The sequence below is a fragment of the Olea europaea genome, chromosome 22 (genome assembly GCF_002742605.1).
Source record: "Olea europaea var. sylvestris chromosome 22, O_europaea_v1, whole genome shotgun sequence".
In the NCBI taxonomy this organism is placed as follows: Eukaryota; Viridiplantae; Streptophyta; class Magnoliopsida; order Lamiales; family Oleaceae; genus Olea; species Olea europaea.
The window spans coordinates 3237409-3249567 of record NC_036258.1 but is presented as its reverse complement, the minus strand read 5'-3'; positions in this window follow the sequence as shown (position 1 = coordinate 3249567).

Genomic DNA, 12159 nt, shown 5'->3' with positions numbered 1-12159 from the left:
TCCCAAAAAGCATTTGGAATAGTAGAACAAATCTCTTTTTCCATTTGTTTTTGAAGATTTGAAATTTTTCTTGAATTGAATTCTTTGAAATTTAATTTCTTCTTTGAGAAATCGAATATGATTTTTCTTGAAATTAATATTATTGACAATTTTTGAAATTGATGCTTCTTTTAAAGAATTAACATCTTTATAAGAATGAGGATTTGTAAATTTGAAACAAATTTTTTGATCAAATATTTTGTAGTTAAACCTTTTGAAGTAGCTTGAAAATGATAAATTTGAACAATAAAAAGAGTACCAATAATTACTTCTTGATCTAAATCTTTTACAAGATAAAAAATATTTTTGAAACAAATATTTGAATTACAAACATTAACTTTTGAAAGTTTATATTGAATGTTGAGTTTCTTACCACTAGCACCAAAAAGACGCTCAGTGGTTTTTTCAAAATATTTTGTAGGTATCAATCCTTCACGGATAAAATTTTGATGAATTCTTTGTTGACTACAATAGTCATATTGCAGTACCATTTTTAAAGTTGAACATGATTAATGACATTAATCATTTCTTCTTCAGATTGAATATTTGAAAGAATGAGATGATTTGATTCTTCACCAGAAGAACTGGAAGAAGATGAATAAGAATGAGTTTTTGACTTTAACTTCTTATCTTGAGTTTTGAGAAGAGAAACTTCCATTCTAACATCTTTTATTTGACGTTCAAGAATAGAAATTTGAGACTTCATAAAATTGACTTTTGATTTTAAATCAAAACTAGAAGATTTTGAAGTTTCAAAACAATTTAAAACTTTTTGTATATTGAAAGGTTCAGCTTTTGAATTTGAAGGAAGAAGAGAATTAAACTTATTTTTGAGTTGTGGGACTTCAATTTGATCAATAGTCTCTTTAATAAGCTCTTCTTGTTTATTAAGAACATTTATATTTTTGCAACCACAAAGTTCTTTACTTTGACTTGAATAGGATTGAGAGTTTGAACTAGATTCAGCATCTGAATCTTCTTGATGTTGATAAACATGTTCCAACTCTGAGTTTGACTCAGTATTAGAATTAGAATTTGAATCAATAAGATTGAGAAGTTAAAGCTTAATATCTTCATCAATTTGAATATTATTAATCTTGCCTTTAAGAGGACATTTATTAGAATAATGCCCAAATTTTTGACATTTCCAACAAGTAACATTGTTTTTTTCTTGAAAATCTTTTCTTTTAAAATTTCTTTTTGGAATAATTTTTTGTATAAGAAGGTTTTTTAAAATACTTTTTCTTTTGAATAAACTTTTCTTTTTGAAAATTATTTTCTTTTTGTTTTTGAAAGAGGAATAATTTTCTCAAATTCATATTGTTCACAAAATTATCCAAGTTTTTTGCGACTATCTAATCTTTCTATTTGCAATTTGAATTTAAACTTGAGTTCATTACAGAGAGCTAATCGTTCTCTGTTAATGAAGCAAATCAATTCTCTGTATGAAAGAACATCATAAAAAATATTATTTGAATGTTCATTTTTTATAGAATTTTTTATTCTTTCGGAAAATAATTTTAGAAGTCCAGATAAAAATCTTTCTTTTCAATAAGTTTGATTACAATCTTTTCGTAAAAATACACGTGATAGAAACACGTCTTTATACCAACGAAAATCTTGTAAATTTGAACAATTTAAAGTTAATAAAATACTTGAAATTTTTTCTAAAACATATGCTGGAGATCCAATGAGATGTTTAATAATACAATAAATTATTGTATTAAAACAATCATTTGAATCATCAGGTTTGAGAGCTTGAGCAATTTGAATTTTCTCTTGTTCAGTAATATAATTGAACTATCAATTATTAATTTGACCAAAAAATCCTTGAATAATATTGTTCGTTGCCTCAATTGGAGAAATTCCTTCTTGAATATAAGTGTTATAACAAGTACCCATACTTTCAAGAATTTCAAAAATTTGATATTCAGTTAAACCATCTATATTTCAGAAAGTTATTCCTGAACCAGAAAATGTTGTAGACTTTTTATCCTTTTGTTCGAAAAGTAAATCTGGAGGAGTGTTTCTTGGATAATAAGGAGGAATTTTTGAAAATTGAACTTTTTTGCCTTGAAGTTCATTGATTTGATGAACTTCATCATCAATAAATTGAGATTCAATATCGTCAATAGTATTGATGTTATTTAAAGTAGAGAATGATGATATTTTTGATAACTGAGTAGTAAGTTCTTTTAGAACATTAATCTCAATTTTGAGACCATTTTTGGATTTAGCCTCATGTCTGTTAATTAAAACTGACTCTATTGGCTTAATAAGGATGATGTTTCGGGTTCAGAATTTATTTCAATTCTGTTAAATTGAGAACGGACAGATTGAAGAACTACATTAATGTAGTTATTTTGAGCTTGAATATTTTTGATATCTTTAACAACAACTTGAGATTCATCAGGTCATTCTTTAGATACCTCTGTATTTTCATGTGGAACTACAATCTCTTGCAAATGAGGATGAGAAGATTGAATATTCTCACCAGAAGGAGTTTTCCAAGTCTTCTATGGAATATTAGTAACTTGAATAGGTTTTTCTTTCTTTGATTTTGAAGAAATCTTTGAAAAAATAGGTTTTTTATTGAAAACTTTAAAAGAAGAGCATTCATAAAAACTTAAATCTCCAGGGAATTCTTCAAATTCTTCCCAATAAGATTCTCATTCTTCTTTTGACAAACTTTGACGAAATATTTTTGGAAAACTTTTAACATCAGGAGTTTGATCAGTCTTGAATTCATTTCTTCTGTCAATCCTAGAAAAAATAACATTTGTTTGATGATCAAATATTTCATTTCGAGTAGAAAACATGTCAAAAAAACTTGGAGAAGTAGGTTGTTCTGATTCTTCTTCTTTTCTGTATCTTTTTCAGAATATTGAGGTTTTGGAATATTTGAAGTAAAATCAACACCTGAGAGAGAAGATGTTGAAAATCTTGTAGATTGATAAGAAGATCTAGTTTTATCTTAAGATCTCGAATAATAAGATCATTGAAACCTAGAGGAACATCCTTTGAAAGTCATTTTGACGTTTCCATCTGGAAAAGTAAGATTTCAATTTGGAATTATTTGAACAGCAGGGATAGGATTTTGAACATTTTCAAAATTTCATTCTAGTCCACGACTTTGAAGATTCCAAGGAATTCTTTTGAGAATCATGGTGTTTGAATGAAAAGGATTANAAAAGCATTTGAACGATCATCGAAATCGAGATTTTTGGTTTGAATATGGAGATTTAGAGCATTAAGAATAGCTCCATCATTGAAATTAATTGAAAATTTTGGATAACAATTTGAATAAATTGGACCACTTTCTAGATTTGACTCTAGAACAAATAATTAAGATAATTGGAATGTCTAACCCAAGTCTAAACAAAGGTTTGACAGCAATTTGAACTAATCCAACATGAAAATATTTAAATTTCTTCCCGTGGGATTCAATTGATTCTTTTGAAAATAGATTGATATAAGCATTTTTATTTTTAATTGATAACGTTTGTTCAAAAGTTTTGATAACATAATTTTGAGTAAAATCAAACTTTTCAATTTCATAAAAAGAATTCTTTTCTATCTTTGGAATTGTCCAGTTATGCAATCTTTGTTCTATTTGAGCAATTTGAAGTTCATGACTATTAAAATCATTTGATACATATGATGCAGATAATTGATCGATTTCTTCTTCATTTTGAAAAACATTTGAAGTATTTTCAGATCTATTTCTAGACCTCTAAAACTAATTTGAAAAAGAGGACATAATTAAATTCAATGAAATTATAACAATTTACCACAATAAAAACAGTTAAATAAGATAGACTGATTCTTACCAAGCCTACAAACGGGACCACCCTAACACGCCTTCCCCGACTAACTACGGGCTTACCAACGTCTATTCAGTAGACATCTCGAAATCAAATCATGTTCTCTTATTTGAACAATGCCTATGGTGATAAACCACTACAACATACATATATATATATATATATATATATATATATATAGTAAAAAAAATAAAAGAAGGGGGCGTTGGAATTTGAAACATCAACCACATTTTTTTATAATTAATATAATCAATTAAATCTACCAAATGTCCCATCATTGATTGACACCATGTTTTGCAATGAAGAAGTTAAATAATCAATTTAATCCCCAAGCCCAACACGTGGAGTGTGGTGATTGGCATTCTAAGTGAAAATTTGGAATAAAAATGCATGAGAAGTATTTTTTTTGTTCTCATCACATATACACGTGAACACACACAGTTTTCAAACGAGGAAATTATCTTGTTTCATAAAATATTTTCAAATTTATTTAGTATCAAATCAAGGTAAGAAATGTGCAAGTGGTAAATTCTTATTTTCTTGATATTTTTATAGATTTTGGCATGAAATATGTTGAGACCTTCAGATCGATTTTTATGTTAAATCCTACGGGATGGACCATTTGGTCGAGTATGCAAATCTTATGAGATATAGGAATTCTTATTAAATTTCTTAAGCTGTTGGATGTCGCGACCAGTTAGCTCTAAATCTAAGAAATGTCGGTATGTCATGTCATTTTATATTTATATCATAATAATAAGAATATGCACATTTTCCTTACTGGGTATTTTTTTTTAAATACTCACTCTTACTAAAATTTCATATTAGAACGGGTCGTGTGGACACGTGGCGGATTGATCGAGATATGCTTATGGGGTCGCCAAGTAAAATTTCTAGAAATAGTAATTTTCATAGAAAACTCATTTACAGAACACATTTATGTTTTTATGTTATAGAATTATTTGCAAATTTCTATTTCAAGAATAATTTTATTTAATATTTAATTCCGTACATGTTATTTTAGTAGATTTGATATTTAAGTTGTTTAACATGTTCAACTGGCAGTTTAGTTCATAATATTTTAAGTTAGATAAACTTCAATTTTCTTTTATTTTGAATTGTTGAATTTATCTTATTGATTTAATACCAAAATTTATACATTAGTGTTAAAACTATAAAAGAAAGATTTTTATAAGACTTCAAATCTTTTAAATAGAAGAAAAATAAAAATAAATGTGCAGTGGATTTGGGGTGTTACAGTAGCAATTGATGCTATCATCAGCTTATCCCCTGTAGGAACATTGGAGCGAGACACATGTGGGCTAGCAGTTGACCTACCTACTCAGGTAGTAGAATAAACTTGCTTTTTCTTGAGGACCTCTTTTACTTTGCCCTTCTCTTTGTCCAAAGGAGGTTTGCCATGGACATCTTGGGCAGTAGCTTCCTTGCTGACCCTCTCCACTTGATCCCTCACCTACCTCCCAACAACAGATGAGGATTTCAGCCCTTTCTTCCTAGCAGCGGAGGTCGCCGCCAAGATACTGGCCATGTCATGGGTTAGATGCCTCATCTTCTCAAAATTTTTTGTCACCAATTCGATAAAACCATCAATGTTAAAGGCATAGTTGATAAATCATGATGATAAAAAGTTGCAAAAGGTACGCAGAACTACCTCGGTTGGCCATTAAGTTAAATTCCTCAAAAAGACGAGCCTCTCAAACTCTCGTGACGAAGCCAGGCGTAAATAAATGTCCCTAATGAGCTCAAGTTTATCAACGCCTCCTACAGAGTCAAACGAACACGACATTAGATCGTATGAATAATATTATCCACATAAAGCATTAAAAGAATGTCACTCACCGGCTTTGGAGTATGAGGTCGGAACTGTCACATAGGGAACGGTGTCACCCTCGCACACCTGCCACTTCTTCCTTACCCAAAATCATATCTCTTTCCACCCTCTAATGGAGGGGTGGATGCCTATGACAAAGGGAGCATGTGACCCGAGAGAATATCACCCTTTGGAATCCCCTTTTCCTAACGACCTAGGTTAAAACGAGGTCTGGAATACGTAGAGTGGCATGTCCTCACCTAGTGAGGTCTCCTTCCAAAGGAAATACGACCTTACCAGTTGAGCCCTCGCATTAGGGACAAGCTGGGTAGGTGCCAACCCATACAACCTAAGAATAGCCCTATAAGTTGGTGCAAAGAAAGGTAAAGCCCTGCCTTCAGAAGGAACTCACTGATGGCTACACAACCTGATCTCGGATAACAAGCTTGCTCATCAGGAGAAAGGGCAAGTAGTTCGATATCATATGGATGAAGTATTTTTTTCTCTCACATTCATAAAAAAATGGGCATCTGCAATGGATTGAATTTTTCAGCCCCCAACCCTCTTCACCACTCCTATCCTAACTATTGGCAAAAAACTCCGGCTAGCTATAATGGCTATAGCCACGTCGACAGTACTGGCAAGTTCCACTCCCATCTCAGCAACCATCATTCTTACATCTACCTCTTTATACGAACTAGACGCCATAGAAATGACAGAAGTTACAAAAAAATTTAGATACTTACAAAAAAACATGCTTAATAAAAGCACAAGTATTCCCCAAAAATCGAAAACGAAAATTGCAGAGTGAAAAAGATGGCAACTCAGAAGCACAAATTCAAGGCAAAAGTGAAAAATGATTCTCGCCTCCATTTCCCCATTTTATTGCCAACCCTATTTAATCTTGGTCGTTCAATTTAAATGCCATAATTCCCTACCTGTCAATCTTGTATTTTAATCCTATCCACTCGCAAGTCGTTTCGTATTTTGAGGCCCAGATGGTGCGGTGCTTCCTACGCCCTCCACTTCGCCCGGAAATATATTTGCACGCCTGCAACTGTCACCCATACGCATTTAATGCGCTGTCAGTTATGTGCATCAAAAGGGGAATCGTCACCAGCTGTCCTATCTAGAGATTGGCAACTAAAGCTAATCATTGCAATGCAATGCTCGAGACCGATCACAAATTCCCATGCCCACCCTATCCAACCCCTCCTTCGGATACTCACCACCTCGACAACTCTATTCTACAAAGGTACCTTGGCCTACCTCTTGAAGAGCCTCGACTTCGCTATAGAGGCACCTCAACTGGCCCCCTTGAGAGCCCCAACTGAACAGGGGGACTACGATCCAAATTTTAACATCGCCTCCCTATCATAAATTCTAATTTTCACATCAATGTTAGTAAATTAGACTTGGGAAGACTAACAACCATTATGGATTTCTTTTGTTGAAAATTATGAAAGTATACATTTTATGCACCACATAAGTGATCATACATAGACTCGGAGGACTATTGCTACTGATCAATACAGAATGATCGATGTGGAGACCCCACATTCATACACATGGCAAGCACCCAAGAATTGGTATAGAAGGGAACAAAGTCTGAAGCTGTCAAATGAAGTGTTGAGGTCGTTACACGAAGTTCTGCCGAAGTGGTTCACCTTCTATTATCCGAAGTCCTTTACAACCAGAAGAGGGTCAGGCTAGCACGTCTTCAGCGTTGATTGATGTAACGTGCGCATTTAATGAGTGTCGGGAATGTCAACCTAGGTTTATAGAGTGGTTGACCTTTTGTCAAAAGTCTATCTATGTAATTAATGTGTAATAGAGTTGCCGTAACAGTTAGGGTCGGCAGATCAGGTCACGTAGATCCAATCCAACGGTGCCCAAGTCAGTCTAATCACTATAATAGGCAATTCTTGTATCATTTAAAAGGATATTAAAAAATATAGACAAGAGAATACAATGCACTTTCATTGCCTACTATTCATCTTCTTCTACAAATATACTGTTTACAATTTACATACAGTAAACTATGCCCACGTGTATATCGTCTTTTGACGACACCTGTTGGCCATTTTCAAAGGTCAACATGTTTCAATCTTGAGCTGAAAATTTGGAGCATCCTAGTGCGGTTGAAAATTGATTTGTAAAAATATTTTGGTCATATTTCATTCATTTTGACTTGTAATTGCATCAAAATTAACCCCAACATGATCGAATATTCATCATGAGGTTCGACACAATTTTTGAGTAATTACACTTTAGTCCCCAAACCTTGGATTTTGCTCCCACTTTTGCCAAATTTTGCTTCTTCGTATGGCACCTTGGCGACACTCATCCAATCTACATTGTGATTTCCCTCTTTTGCCCTTTTATCCACAATTTCTTTTCGATCTATGCTAATAGCTTTATTTGATGAACTTTTTCGTGTTTTCACCATCTCAACAATCCTATTAAACTCCACAAATAAAAACATTAAAAACATTCAATACTCACAGAATCTAGTTCACTATCAATTTAAAACTAGAATAAACTTGTGCGTGAAACATACTCGTCAGTAACACCCCAAGTTTTCATAAAAGTTGGAGTGTTACCAAAAATTTACTTTTATTTGTATTAAAAGCGGAACAATAAAATAAATTTTTTTAATAAAAAATAACTGGAACATTCATAAATTTAAATTAAATCATGGGAATCATATTTTTAAAAATAAAACATAGTCAACTAACTATTAAATAGACATGTCCTTGAACATAAATGAAAAAATAATTAATCAATTAAAAGACGAAAAATTTAATGCTGTTGTTTTCCGAATTCTCTAGGCAGTCCACATCATTATCGCGCCATAGTTCTTATCAATCTGACCTAACCTGAAAAATTATATTAACAATGAGTATTTAAAAATATCAAATAAGATACGTACAATTTCTATACACGATTATATAACAATAAATTTGAATACTTCATACCACTCGTCTCTTATGGAGTCTTAAATTTCCAAGGGTCCACTGACAATTCATATATGAATGGCCAAATACATAAAAAGGTATACGTAAACAAACAACTTACACGTAAGTATCTTACCTCGTTAATGAAAAGAAAATAAAATATTGTGCATAAAAATTCTCCGATTATTTTTCAATACTTTGTCCTCTCCTTCTCTCTCTGCCATGGCTCTTTATATTTTTTGTAATGAAATAATGAAAATTCTTGCAGTATTTTATAGTTGAAATTCATCGTTGAGTTTGTATGTAACTAGAATTGAAAAATCTTGTAATATAAAGAATTTGGATAAAAATTGGTTTCAAATATTAAAATTATATCATGTTAATTGGTCTTCATAATTAGAATAATCAACCTAATCCTCTAATTGAATTCATATCAAAATGGGAAACGTGGAAGTTAATTTGAAATTGGTTCCATTATAGTGTGCTGGTGTTAGAAATGAAGAATGAAAAGTAGTGAAGTTTTAATCAAATAAGGATTACAATTAATCATGATGAAAATTAGAATTACAATTATCTCTTTTTTTTCCTTTTCCTTTTCCTTTTCTTTTCCTTTTTTTTTTTTTTTCTTTTTTGTCCTAATCCAAAACAAAAAGTTATCTATACATTTGGCCATCAACAACTTTAAAATCAATAACCAACCTAATTGGATACTAATGATTAATAACTTCTTTAAACTTAAATATATTGGTTCTAACTTATTCGAATTAAATTCCCCTCGAGTCGAAGATTCCTAATTAATTAAAAGCTACAAAAAGTGTCTAATATTGATCTATTAAAACTCGTTTTATCAAAATCTAATTTTTTTTATCCAAAAAATATATAAAAGAATTTAAAATATATTTTATTTTAGTCCTTCAACTTTTCAAAATTATGAAAAAGTGCCATAAGAATTTTGAGATGTTACAAACTTCCCTCAATAAAATGATTTTTCGTCCTCAAAATTCGTACGTGTACAATCTCTTTGCGAATTTGTAAAGCTCTAATCATTTTTGACACGTATAAGTCCAATTATGCATAATCTTTCGGTGACTATCTATCTCATTTCATGCTCATGTGAATAATATTTATATAAAATATGAAAAATGTACAACTAATAAATTATACAAGGTAAATATGCTTTTGCATTTCATAACATGAGATAAGATAACTCATATTCACGCTAAAAAATAACATTTCATTTTATACCTTGGATCAATTGGAAAGTGGTTAAATAGTGAGTTTCGCATGCTAAGGATTACGTATTTAAGACTTTAAAAATTTTACACTGTCATTAAACTCCTAATGCTTGTGAAAATACTTTATTTTTATTTGAAATTTCCTAAATATGATTTTCTCAAAATTAAGTTTTTGTAAATTTTGGAATGATTTGGAATATTGTTTTTCACAATATTGATTTGAATAACATGCAATTAAAAGGCTTTCAGATGATGAGGGGTCACAGTGAATCGCTTAAATCCAAAACTATTCTTAGACTATTTAGGTCTTTTTGATAAAGCTTTTAATCTCGCAAATCATGAAAACTCAAACAATAAGTAGGCACTAGAGAGTTCTTAAAATGTAATATTTTTTCTAATGGATAAAATTCATTTATTTGAAACAAATAACTCTTTTTTTTTTCTTTTTTTTTAAAAGTCTATAGAAAGGTCCATGCGCTCTAATACCAAACTGTAACACCCCAAATTTTCATAAAGGTTGGAGTGTTAAAACAAATTTACTTTTATTTGTATTAAAGATGAAATGATAAAATGAAATTCTTTAATAAAAAACAACTGGACACATTCATAAATTTGAATTAAATCATGGAAATCATATATTTAAAAATAAACATAGTCAACCAACTATTAAATAGACATGTCATTGAACGTAAAAGAAAATTAATTAATCAATTGAAAGACAAAACTTAATGCTTTTCGTTTTTTGAATCATCTTTGTAATCCGTATCACTATTACACCACAGTTTCTATCAACCCGAACTAATCTAAAAAATTATTGTATGAGTAAGTATTTAAAAATATCCAATAAGATAACTGCAATTTCCAGACACAATTATATAACAATCAATTTAAACACTTAATACCTTCTTCTCTTATGAAATATATCGGTGACCAAGCGACACACTCATCTTAAATTCACGAAAGATTTCATATCTCTTAATAAAGAAGCCAAAGGTCCACTGACAATTCTTGCATACATGGCTTAATACATTAAGGTGTACGAAAACAAACTAATTTCACATAAATATCTTACCTCATTATTGAAACGGTTGAAAAGAAGATAAAATATTGTGCGTACAAATTTTCATATTATTTTTCTATACATTTTTCCTCTCTTTCTCTCTCTGCCATGGCTCTATATTTTCCGTGATGAAATAATGAAAATTCTTACAGTATTTTAAAATTGAAATTCACCATGGAGTTTGTATGCAATGGAAAATCTTGTAATACAAATAATTTGAATAAGAATTGATTTCAAATAATAAAATTATTATTATATCTTATTAATGGTTTTCCTAATTAAAATAATCAACCAATCCTAATCGTTTAATTGAATTTATATCAAAATAGGAAACGTGGAAGTTAATTTGGGATTGGTTCCATTTGACTTAGTATACTGGCATAGTTATTAATACCGGACCGGACCGGACCGGCCAATTCGGCCCAGAAACCGGTGAACCAAACACTGATCCGGTCCGATTAGCACAATTTGGTCCATTTACAATCAAACCAGATAAGAACCGCCCAAACCGATTCATTTATGTCTTAAACCGGACGGGTTTAGGTGAACCTAAAACTGGTTCACATGTGAACCGATTTTTGTGAAATTGTTACCTAACAAAATTTATATCAAAGTTACATGAAGTGAGAATTGAACCCACATTACCTTGTTGAAAGGTTGAAGCCTTAACCACCATGGTAGATGTAGAATTACAACAAATAATGTTGGTCAAATATATATTTTTAGTTTAATTAGAATGATATAAAATAACATTTATATTGTCTTTTTAATTAAAAAAATATTTTTAATCAAAATTAAGAACTAACATCAATTCACCTGTTTAACCACTAACCCCCGGTTGAACCATTGACCCAGTGACCCTATAGTTTTTCCGGGTTGATGATCGGGTCGGATCCAATGACTATGTATACTGGTGTTAAAAATGAAGTAATTAAAAGTAATGAAGTTTTAGCCCTTGTTTGAGCCCCATTCTTTTAGAAAAATACATTTTTCAACAGTATTTTGATATCATTTCAACCACACATTCTTCAATAAAATAATATTACACGTAAATCCAAAATTTTTCCTTATTTTTTAACCACACATTTCCCATCAATACACTATTCAAAAATTCATTTTTCCCAAAAAAGGGGCTCAAACAAGGGCTTAATCAAATTAAGATCACAATTAAACACGATCAAAATTAGAATTACAATTAGGGATAATTGCAGCA